Raw genomic sequence first — 12345 nt, forward strand, 5'->3', positions numbered from 1 at the left:
GGAACAGTAGAGATAATTTTGGGAAGAAGTAGGTTATGTTTGTCTAGACAAAAAAAAGGTAAAGTTTAGTGAGAGACGCTGCCTCAAAATACAAGGTAAGGTGATGGAAGAAGACATCCTGACTTCTACCTCTGAGTGTCACACATTTGTCCTGAGCATCCTGCATACTCAAACATGGACATTGCATGCATGCATGTATGCATGCATGCACACACACACATACACAAAGCCATAGGAAAGAATAAATACTCAGATCCAGTTAAGAACATTTGAGAAGGCTAATGGCTTTATTATGGCGATTGAGTGTAAAACGTCCCTTGCAGGTGCAGGCATTTAAACACTTGGTCCCCAGTTGATGGCACTGTTTGAGGAAGCTTAAGAAGTATAGCCTTGATGGAGGAAGTGCATTAGTGGGTGTAAACAGAGGCTTTTCTCTGTCCCACCCAGTCCCATAGTCATTTTTAAAATAATCACTCAGAGACTTAATATTAATTATAAATATTTGGCTGGTGACTCAGGCTTATTACTAGCTAGCTCTTATATTTAAATTAATCCATATTTCTTTTTGTTGTTGTTGTTTTTATTTTTTGATTTTTTGAGACAGGGTTTCTCTGTGTAACAGCCCTGGCTATCCTGGAACTAGCTCTTGTAGACCAGACTGGCCTCAAACTCACAGAGATCCGACTGTCTCTACCTCCCAAGTGCTAGAATTAAAGGCATACAGCACCACTGCCATATTTCTGGCAACCCATATTTCTTATCTATGCTTTGCCATGTGGTTTGTGGCTTGTTACCTTATTTTTTTACATGTCTTGCTTTCTCAGTGGCTGGCTGGTATCCCCCACACTCCGCCTTTCTTCGCCTGTATCTCTGCTTGAATTTCCCACTATCCTGCCTTGCCATAGGCCATAGCCGCTTCATTTATCAACCAATGAGAGCAGCACATATTCACAGCATACAAAAAGATTCCAAAGCAGTTGGGGATAGACTTTGAGGTTTTAGAGCCTCGGTCCTCCACCCCTCCTCTAACACGCACACACTCTCTCTGTGTCTCTGACTCTCTCTGTGTCTCTGTCTCTCTGTGTGTCTCTGTCTCTCTCTGTGTCTCTGTCTCTCTCTGTGTCTCTGTCTCTCTCTGTGTCTCTGTCTCTCTCTGTGTCTCTGTCTCTCTCTGTGTCTCACTGCCTATCTCTTGCCTTTCTCTGTTTCAGGCTTATAGTAGAAGATGTGATCTCTCAGCTTCCTTTTCCTGATGCCATGTCTACTGCTTGGTTGTCTGCTTCCCTGCATGATGGACTCATCCTTCTAGAACATGGACTAAATAAGGTCTTCCTTTCATAAGCCGCCTTAGTCATGGTATTCCTGGCATCAAAAGGAAAGGTAGAAACACTAGCCTTTGTGAGGTTAAAATCCACTGCAAACATAAACCAATGTAAGTCAGTAATTACATTAATATGATCTGGGAAGGCAAGGCAGGGTCAGACTCATGATACTCAACAGCTCAGGAATTAGCCCTGGGATCATCAGGACAATCGTCCATCACAAAGAAAGAACCAAAGACTCGTAGACAAGTTCGTGCTAGGAATAGGTGCTATCTGAAAAATAATGAAACAAATATATAACAAAGTGAACTTTGTTAAAGAATAATAGATCATCTTTGATAAAGAATGAATCATAATAACAATACTGGAATCACAAAACAACAGGACCTGGACATAAATATTTATGTGCGTGTGTTCTCTGCATAAAGCAATGGAGAAAGTCACAAAAAAACAAGGTGCCAAACCAGAAATTTACTCACATCTCAACCTTTTGGGTTGCTGAAGCTTGGGGGCACTGCACCAAGTAGGTGACATTTAGTCAGGGAGACCTGGGGAGGGAGCCAAACACTGGAACAATCAGGAGTGAGGAAGGCCAAGGACAAGGAAAAGAGGGCTCCTAGGGCTCTGGTCCTGAAGTTGAAGACCCCCCGGCCTCTCAGCTGGGAGAGGCTTCATGCTCCTGCAGCCTTTGATCACTGGCCAAGATGAGCAATTTGGCACAGAGGAAACCAGGCCTTTGGCGATGAAAAAGATGAAAGCTAAAATTCCCCAAGGGCTGAAAATGTTTAAAGATGTACAAAAGATGGAAAGGCAAAAATAATTAAGAAAGTTATTCGATAGCCAGAGAAAGACCAGCCAATTTCTGAGAAAAGCTTGCTGAAGCCAAGTCACCCAGAAGAGTAAGTTCCCTTAGGTAAGGCAATGTCTGTCTGTGATGAGTATTCCTTTCTTAACAGACTTAATTAGGTAATTAAATCTGAGACAGGGGATCAATTATGTAGCCCTGACTGGCCTCAAACCCACAGAGATCCACCTACCTTTGCCTTCCAGGTGCTGGGATTAAAAGTGTGCACCATGTCATTGTCTGACTTCTACAGAGCCCAGACAGGGCATAGATCCCCTGGGTCTGCAGTTGCAGATGGTTGTGAGCCATGTGGGTGCTGGGAATTAAACCTGGGTCCTTTGGAAGAGCAGCCATCTCTCCAGTCTGCTTCTTCTTTCCTTCCTCCCTCCCTCTGTTCCTCCGTCTGTTCCTCCGTCCGTCCCTCCCTCCCCCTCTCTCTTCCCCACTTCTTTCTTTCTTTTTTCCAAGACAGGATCTTTTTTTTTTTTTTAAGATTTATTTATTTATTTTGTATACAGTGTTCTGCCTGCAGGCCAGAAGAGAGCACCAGATTTCATTACAGATGGTTGTGAGCCACCCTGTGGTTGCTGGGAATTGAACTCAGGACCTCTGGAAGAACAGTCAGTGCTCTAAACCTCTGCACTATCTTTCCAGCCCCCCAAGACAGGATCTTACCATGTAACTTTGTGTGACTTTGAACTTGCTCTATAGACCAGACTGGACTCAGATTCAAAGAGATCCACTTACCTATGCATCCTGAGTGCTGGGATTGAAGGTGTGCACCATCACCATGACTACTACTAGTAGTAGTAATTTAGTGGGTTGGTTTGTTGTTGTTGGGTTGTGTGTGTGTGTGTGTGTGTGTGTGCCATAGTGCATGTGTGGAGATCAGAGAACAATTTTGAGTGACAGTTCTCAGCTTCTACTTTTTTTGTTTGTTTGTTTGGTTTTGGTTTTGGATCCTGGAATTCACTCTTTAGAACAGATCAGCCTCAAATTCAAAGAGCTCCACCCTTCTCTGGAGTGCTGGGATTAAAGGCGTGGGCGTCCACGTTTTTAAGGCACAGTCTCTTCAGCTGTTTCTGCCTCTGCACTTTGTACTCCACACTAATTGGTCCCCCAGCGTCTAGGCAATTCTCACATCTCTACCTCCCATCTCGCAGTCGGTTCTGGGATCATAGTTGTGTGCCACCTGATCCAGCGGTTTTTTCCCACATGGATTCTGAGGATTGTTTTTGGGTTGTCAAGCTCTTACAACTGGCACTTTTACCCACTGAGCCAGGGAGCCATCTTCCCAGACCAACATTTATTTCGTTCTTCCGCTCCCCTGGCCCCTGACAACTGAGAAGTAAACACCATCATCCAAGTGGTCAGGAATTGTCTTGTCCCTTGGGCAGGGCAGGGTTCCACTCTCAAAACCTTCCCCAGCTGGGTGGTGGTGGCACATGCCTTTAATCCCAGCACTCAGGAGGCAGAGACAGACAAGTGGATCGCTGTGAGTTCAAGGCCAGCCTGGTCTACAGAGTGAGTTCCAGGACAAGCTCCAAAGCTACAAAGAAATCCTGTCTCAAAAAACAAACAAACAAACAAAAAAACCTTTCCCAGGTTTTCATAGATTCTGTGGGCTCCCCTTTTAATCTCCAGGGCTATTAAGAGTCACTGAATGGAGAAAAACAAATAAACAAAACAAAAACAAAAACAAAAAAACCAACAAAACAAAACAAAAAAACACTGCTAAGTCCCTGGGCCAAGGAACCATCTGCCAAAGTGTATTCAGGCTGCACTGTGATGATCTGCTGTCTGGCTCCCCTCTGCCTCTTTGAAAATAAATAAACAATCTCCCCAGTACACCCCAGTTTGAATTCTGACCATAAATGGAAACGCTATTACCAGATTTAGAATAAGGAAGTAGAAACTAGCACTTTCCAGCCATACACTGGGATGAGCAAAGAAAATCTTTGCCGGCATCTGTCTCTTGGTGTCTGGACAGCGATCAGTTGAGATCTTTGCAGGTTCTCTACAGCTCCAGGTCTCCCCCTAGTGGTCATCTGCTTTACAACCTCGACTGCCCGTGATCATCAGTAATCTCTCCCCGGCACTGTTCCCTCTCTCCTAGAATCTCCCCGACTTTTCCTTTCCCACACCCTCTACTTCTTCTGCAAATCTATAATCTCCTGAATTGACTCTCTTCCTACTGAAATGCCTAGATTGACAGGGTCGTGTGGGTGAAGTGTGGAGTCCCAGTAGCGCCGAAGTCCCTGTCTCCAAGCTAAACTGAGAACCAGGTGTGATAGTTGATTTTGAGTGTCAACTTGACTGGATTGGGATGCCTAGATGATCGGTAAGTTACTTTGAGCTGTGTAAGTGTGCTTCTGTAACACACCGGCCTGTGAGTCTCAGTATGTAGCCCAGGCCGTGCTTCCGCCTATCCCCTCAAGTCATGGGATTACAGGGGTGCACCATTATACCCAATTAATCTGTGCTTCTGTTTAAAGACACCTTGCTGGGGCAGGAGGGGTAAAAATAAAGATACCTTACTTAGTGTACACTATTGGTTTCTTAGCATTGAACTTATGGCCAGCAGCACCATAGTTCATGCTGAATTTCCCCTGAAAGGCATGCCACAGTCTTTTTGCATTAGAAACACAAGTGGTTTTTGGAAACTGCGTATGAGGCTGCTGAGTATTGGTGGTACAGCCTCTAATCCCAGCAGATGAGTTCTGTGAGTTCAAGACCAGTCTGGTCTGCGGAGCTAGCTCAAGGACAGCCAGTGCTGTTGCACAGAGGAACCCTGTCTTGAGAGAGAGAGAGAGAGAGAGAGAGAGAGAGAGAGAGAGAGAGAGAGAGAGAGAGAGATTATTTATAGTATGAGAAAGGAAATAAAACAGTAGGAAATCACTGCCTATGGATCAAAGATTTTGCCACTCTGTGTGCCTATGTATAGGGTAAAAGAGCCAGTGAAAGAAACACACCCTGGCCCAGAAACTAGAGCCAAAGGCTAATTGAAAACACACACACACACACACACACACGCACGCACGCACACACACACGCACACACACACTTTGGTCCTCCAACCAGAGCCAAAGAAACACACTCTGCGCCTGGCCATCTCAGTACAAAAACCAACCAATCCCTGAGCAGGAATAACAACCAATCCCTGAGCAGGAAATCCAGACAAGCTCAGAGTTTGAAATTCAATCAATTCCCACCTGAAAATCTTCACCGTGGAAAAACTCTTCCTCTAAGAAGCCCTGTGTAAGTCCTGTAGCTGTTCAGCTGGGAGAGCCTTTTCCCACCACGGCAGAGGCAGCCACCCTCCTGGATTCTTCCCTCCCAATCAATCTCTTGAATGAGGTTTGGGCAAGACCTTTATTTGCTGGAGTGGAGTGGAGTGGAGCAGAAAAGTAACAACTTTTTGCTAGAGTCTGAGCTGGGCAGAACTGTTAGACATTTGCTGAAGAACCGTTCCCCTAGAGGAGCAGGGTGGTTACAGGCTTGGGGTTCTGGGCAGAACTGTAATAACTTCACTGGGGAAACCCTCCCCTGCTAGAGCAAAATTGTAACCCTGGAGAGACCCTTCCCTAGAGCAGGGCTGTAAGCTGCTATGTTTATTTTGACTTTGAGGTATTCCATGGCTCCTGACTGCCAGGATCCCTTTCCATCCGAGCTGTAATGCTTACCTATGAATGGGCAATATAATTAACTATAATGCTTTTGTTGTTGTTCATTGTGTAGCCTTCAAACTCATTAAAAAAAAAAAAACTACCTGCCTCTGCTTCCCAAGTTCTGCAATGAAAGGCATGTGCCACCAAGTCAGGCAAATTTATTTTATTTATGTACCTCATGTTTGTCTGCTTATCAGAATATACACTATGTATGGGGAGGTATCCATGGAGGCCAGAAATGGGTATCAGAACTCCTGGAACTGGAATTAATAGGCAGTTGTGAGACAACATGTAAATCCTGGGAACTGAACCTGGGTCCTCTAGGGCAGCCTATGCTCTTAACCATTGAATCATCTCTCCAGCTCCTCAAGTACTGATTTTTGAGCCACAAATTTCAGCAAATAAATTTGTAAATATGAAGTCTGTGGATAATGAGGACTGAGTTTATGCTTGGGCTTTAGATCTAGAATGTTCCCCCAAAAGGCTCACATGTTGAAGGCTTGATTCCCCAGTACCTGGTGTTACAAGGGGCCATGGTGGAACCCTTAAGAGGAAGAGCTTTGCTGGGCAGTGGTGGCACATGCCTTTAATTCCAGCACTGGGGAGGCAGAGGCAAGTGGATCTCCGATTTCAAGGCCAGCCTGGTCTACAGAACAAGTTCCAAGACAGCTAGGTCTACACAGAGAAACTGTCTTAAAAAATGAAGGAGAGTAGGAGCCTTGTTGGAGAAAAGTGGTGAGGGCATGTCTTCCCTTGAAGACTGTAACAGGGTAAGACCCTGACCTTTCTGTCTCACTGAATCTCATGTGTGGTGTAGGGTACTGGGCATCAGACCTGGGGCCTTGGTCAAGCACTTTACCAGTGAATATACTCGCAGCTCTTAGACTGTATATACTGTGTTTATTGCAAGTTATTGGCTTGTGTGACTGTGGAGGCTGAGGACTTCAAATTCTACATGGGGAGCGTGACATTCTGCAGGAGCTGACGTTCACGTGCAGAAATATGTTATTGTTCTCACTGCCACTCTCCTCTGGCCAGAAAAAAAAATTACTCAATAAAAGTGACAAGCCACAGGAGATGGCCCAGCATATTAACTGTTCAAATAACTGTATATTTGAAATATACACAATATTTGGAAAAACACAAATATCTATGCAGAAGGATGCTGCCAGGGGCAGTTCAGAGACTCATGCACTGCAATTCCACTATTTGTCTCAGAAATGCACAGAACCGCCCGTGTGACCTAAATAATGAGGTGAGGTCATAGAGAGCAGTGACCTCACAGTGCAAACAGCAAATTTCCATGCTGGAAATAGCCAGCAGAGGACCCATGGGATCAGACTCAGGCATAGACGTTTGTAGATTCAGAAATGTCCTGTGCCTGTTTTGTCTGTTCATAATGCCACCTTCCTCTTGATATCCAAGGGTTTCTTGAAGGGGCCTGAGGGTGACAGGAGCTCAGTAGAGTCAGGGAATAATGCCTTGTTAGAGAAAGGTCCAGGGAGTTGGAAGCAGTGGGTACTCTGGGGATGAAACAGACAAAATTCCCATCCCAGACCTGAGGACAGGGAGAGTTCAGCTGCTGAGAAGCCCAGTGACTGAAGAGGCAGAAAACTGGGGTCTAGGGAGCACTGGTACAGCACAGGCAGAAACCAGTGCTCATGCTCCAAGTAGGCACAGCACCGGTCTTTTTTAAAGGCAGCCAAGACCCTGCCTTGCAGCCCTAGTAACTGTAGCTATTCCTGGAAATGTGACCTACAACAGTAGTTCTCAACTGTAGGTCACAAATGGACTGACAAACCTTTATCACCAGAAGTATTTACATTACAATTAATAAAATTATCAAAATTAGTTATGACATAGCAATGAAAATAATTTTATGGTTGGGAGTCACACAGCATGAAGAACCATAGTAAATGGTCAGTGTTAGGAAGGTTGAGAACAACTGGCCTAGATCATTTATCCCCTGGTTTCTGAGCCACATCTGCACTTGGTGCTCTTTCAAGTTGTCCCTTTCGGCCAGGCCATTAGACACTGCTTGCTCAGGTACTTGTCCACCTTGAATTATTTTCCCAGTTGCTGTTATAGTGTGTCCTTGCTCAGAAACTAGGTTTGCATCCTGGCTCTTGCCCTGTTATAGCATGGAGCCACCTCTTACCCCCTCTTAACACTGGTATTGGGAATGACCCCAGGATCTCACTGTTGAGCTATATTCTTAAACCTTTTAAAACTTTTCTTGAGGCCAGGTGGTGGTGGTGCACGCCTTTAATCCCAGCACTCAGGAGGCAGAGGCAGGCGGATCTCTGTGAGTTCGAGGCCAGCCTGGTCTACAAGAGCTAGTTCCAGGACAGGCTCCAAAGCTACAGAGAAACCCTGTTTCAAAAAAAAAAAAAAAAACTTCTTGAGCCAGAGTCTCAGGAAGTTGCTCAGGCTGGCTTTTAACCAACTCTATAGTTTCAATAAGCCTTTAACTTGTGATTTTCCTGCCTCAGCCTGCTAAGAAACTGAGCTAATAGGCCTGCCTGCAACACCAAACCCAGTATTAGAGCTAGAATTTTTGTGTGATGCCTGTATGTGTCCTTGTGTATGTGTATATGGAGGTTGCATTGTCTTCCTCAATCACTGATTTTTTTAAAAATATTATGTATACAATATTCTGTGTGTATGCCTGCAGGCCAGAAGAGGGCACTAGCCTGAGCCACCATGTGATTGCTGGGAATTGAACTCAGGACCTTTGGAAGAGCAGCCAGTGTTCTTAACCACTCAGCCTTCTCTCCAGCCCTCTACCTGATTCTTGACACAAGGTCTCTCGCTGAACCTGGAGCTCACCAAGCCAGCAAGACCAGCCTGATCAAGGTCCAAAATTACAGGCATGGGCCATCACCACATCTGGCTGGAGATCTGAACTCAGGTCTTGCATGCATGGAAAGCATTTTACTAGGCCATCTCCCCAGCACTTGACCAGAATTCTTATTCAGAATGTCTTCAGAAATTCCTTGGGGCCTTTTATCAACAGACGTAAGCTTTTATGATCATTTAAATCTCCTTTAGTCAGGTTAACAGCAGAGTTGCGGACTGCTGCCTGGGTAGACTAACATGTTAAAAGACCTTTACAGTCCTTGAAAGAAATCACAGATGCTTTCCTATCACACTACAGTAGCCCTATTGAAGAAGGAAGCTGTGATTACCTCCTATTTAGTTTATCTTCCAGTCACAAACACAATAGGACACAAGACCCATGGTGTTTCCTTTGCTGAAAGAAATGTTTGTGGCTGTTAAAATGAAGGCAGCAAGACTGAAAACATGACTCTCAGAAATACATTTGAAGATACACGTCTATTGAGCCAGGCATGGTAAAACGTCTGAAATCCCAGGAGCATCTGTTGCAGGTTCAAGGCCACCCTGGTCTAGTTCCAGGCCAGAGCAGCAAAATAAATTCATAAAAGCAAGCGTATTTGTGTTTTAAATTCAATTTGTGTGATGTGGGATGAGCGCATTTAAGTGGAGGTCAGAGTAGTTTTGGGAGTTGGTTCTTTTCTACCAGAGGCTCCCTTCAAATTGTTTATCACGAGCAGTAAGCATTTCCACTGAGCCATCTCATTCTGTTTTCAAGAAGGGTCTCAGTTTGTAGCCCAAGCTTGCCTGCCTCAGCCTCCCAAGTGTTAAGATCATAGGCTTGCATTATCATTCCTAGTTTGCAAGGGAGTGTTATACAAGAAAAGCTCAGTCCAAAAAATTAGAGGCCTGCAGATAGAGTTCAATGGTAGCCTTAGACTTGGGAGGTCAGATAGTGATGTACACCTGTAATTGCAGTGCCTCGGAGGCAGGGACAGAATAAAAAGGCAACCTTTGCCCACAAGATGCATTCTGAATCCCTTGGTTTGCTGTACAGTGTTGCTGTACCAGTGTGTACTTACTGGTTTTTCAAGACAGGGTTTTCTGTAGCTCTGGAGCCTGTCCTGGAACTCACTCTTGTAGACCAGATTGGCTAAGATTAAAGGCATGCACTACCACCACCTGGCCATCTTTTTAAAATTTTAGTTTTTTTCCTGACAGGGTTTCTGTGTAGCCCTTGCTGTCCTCGAACTGAGAGGCACTAACTTGGAGCTTGCATCCTCCTGCCTCCACACCTGAGGGCTGGGCGCATGTGCATACACACACACACATATATGGATACCATCACACTTTCATTGTCGTTTTGGCAATGGAACCCAGCTTTATCTTGTGGACATCAGGAAAGCATTCTACCAACTGAGCTGTACTTTTCTACTGACAGCCGACCCTGCTTTTGCTGATGCCCAGACTTCCCACTCTGAAGAAAGGCTGCCTTTACAGCCTCTTCCCAATCTACAAAAGCCACGGGTGTCTGGGAAACAGTAAAAACTTATCCAACAAAATTTCCCTTGGAAAGCAGTGCCATCTGTGCTTAAAAGTTAGTTCTCAATGTTGTCTGACAGAGGATTTCACCTATGCCCTTATTAATAGCTACGTGTCCAGTCCTTCTGTGCTTTTCACAAAGTGCTTCCTGCCTTCAAGATTTCTGACACCACTGATGTTACCAATCTTATCTGACAGTCTCACTGCTGTATCCATAAACCTTGATGGGGAAATTGCAGGAGTTTCTATATTTCAACAAGTCTAAAGTGTTTCCTCAAACTGTCAGCAACAAATTATTTTTCCTGGAGAAGGAAAAAAAACCAGATCTAGAAAACCTATTAGGTTTGCTTTCCCATGGCTTCCCTTGTGGATATGTATTAAATACTTATAATTCTAAGCCCCAGCATAACCAAGATGGCCTCTATAGTATCAGAGTATAGTTTAGTCATACAATACAAAAAACAATGGTTCATAGTCTGAAATAAGTGCTCAGTCACAACTCATGGTAAGAACACCAGTTACTCTTCCAGACCGATGCCATGTGAGTGCTGGGTTCAATTCTCAACACCCGCATGGCAGCTCACAACTGTCTGCAACTCAATGGATCTGACTCCCTCAGACATATATGCAGCCCAAACACCAAGATAAATTTAAAATATTACAAGTAAGGATTTTGATCACTGTAGCTGTTTCAGAAATTTTCATGAAAAGATGAAAATATTGAATGGCAAATATGGGGGCTTTGTGAACTGGGAACGATTAAAAACCTAGAAAAGAACAATACTCCAGGGAATTCAAGTTTGACTCCCAGCACCCATATGATAGCTCATCTATGACTCCAATACTGGGGGATCCACCCTCTTCTGGCCTCCAGTGGCATCGTATGCACATAATGAAACACACAGGAAAAAAACCAATACGCATAAAACCCATGTTTTTTTAAAAAAAAAATTAAAAGAAAATAAGCTGGGTGTTGGCGATGCACACTTTTAATCCCAGCACTTGCGAGGCCAAGAGTCCAGCGGATCTCCAGTTTGAGGCCAGTCTGGGTCTACAAGAGCTAGTTCAGGACAGGCTCCCAATGCTACAAAGAAACCCTGTCTCAAAAACTTCAACCAGTAAACTAGAAAACAGATCAAAATTAATGTTCAAAGAAAAAGATGGGGGAAAAGCTAATGACAGCATCAGGTTACTTTGTCTATCACTTTTGGGGTATTGGGATTTGTTACATGTCATCACCACCTGACTCATCCTTTTGACAAGAAAATATCTCACAGTTGGGCAAGGTGACACATGCTTTTAATCCCAGCCTGGCCTAGTGAGCTCCTCAATGTGTAGGGGCTGCAGAGACCAGTCTCAAAAAAAAAAAAAAAAAAAACCAACGAAACAAAACAACAACAACAAAAAAAACCCCAAAACTAAGATGGTAACCTTGGAGATTTATCACATTCCTACTGCCTCCCAGAGGAAACAAAACTAGTTGAGCTGCTGGTGGCACATAGCCTTAATCCCAGCCAGAGGCAGACAAATCTGAGTTCAAGGACACACTTCAAAGCTAGAAACCTTTCTTGAAAAACCAAATTCCCACTGGTAGCAACTAAATAGTGCGCTGTATTTAAACATATACGGTGGGTATTCCGTAGTGTTCCATCTCTTGCTCAACACTTATGAGCAATGGTTTTGGTTTCTCTAGGACTGCAAACGAGAGCAGGTTCCTGTCTTTAAGAGAGCCCTTTTCCTATGCCATTGTAGAATTAAAGGCGTGTACCACTACCACCACCACGCCTAGATTTTAACACAATGGCATAAGAAAAAGGTCCTACAGAGGGCCTTTGGGTTTGTTCAAGACAGGTAGCTCTGCCTGATCTTTTTAAAAGCCAATGGTGGGTGCAGGGTATTAAAAGCAGGATGATAGACCACTACCACTGTGAAAAGTTGTACATCCCATTTTAAACACACAGGCCAAGGGTCACTGTACTTCTAAATATATTGGAGGGAGGACCTTCCCTTTAGCTACACAAACTTCCGGTCAGGTTCTCTCTACAGGATCTATCCAGTTGTCACTTACAACCTTGTGGTTTTCCAAGGGTTCTGTAAGACTTGGTATTTTCTTTTTTTGTTTTGAACAGGAGTT

The sequence above is a fragment of the Myodes glareolus genome, chromosome 1 (assembly GCF_982192425.1).
Source record: "Myodes glareolus chromosome 1, mMyoGla1.1, whole genome shotgun sequence".
NCBI classification, from domain to species: Eukaryota; Metazoa; Chordata; class Mammalia; order Rodentia; family Cricetidae; genus Myodes; species Myodes glareolus.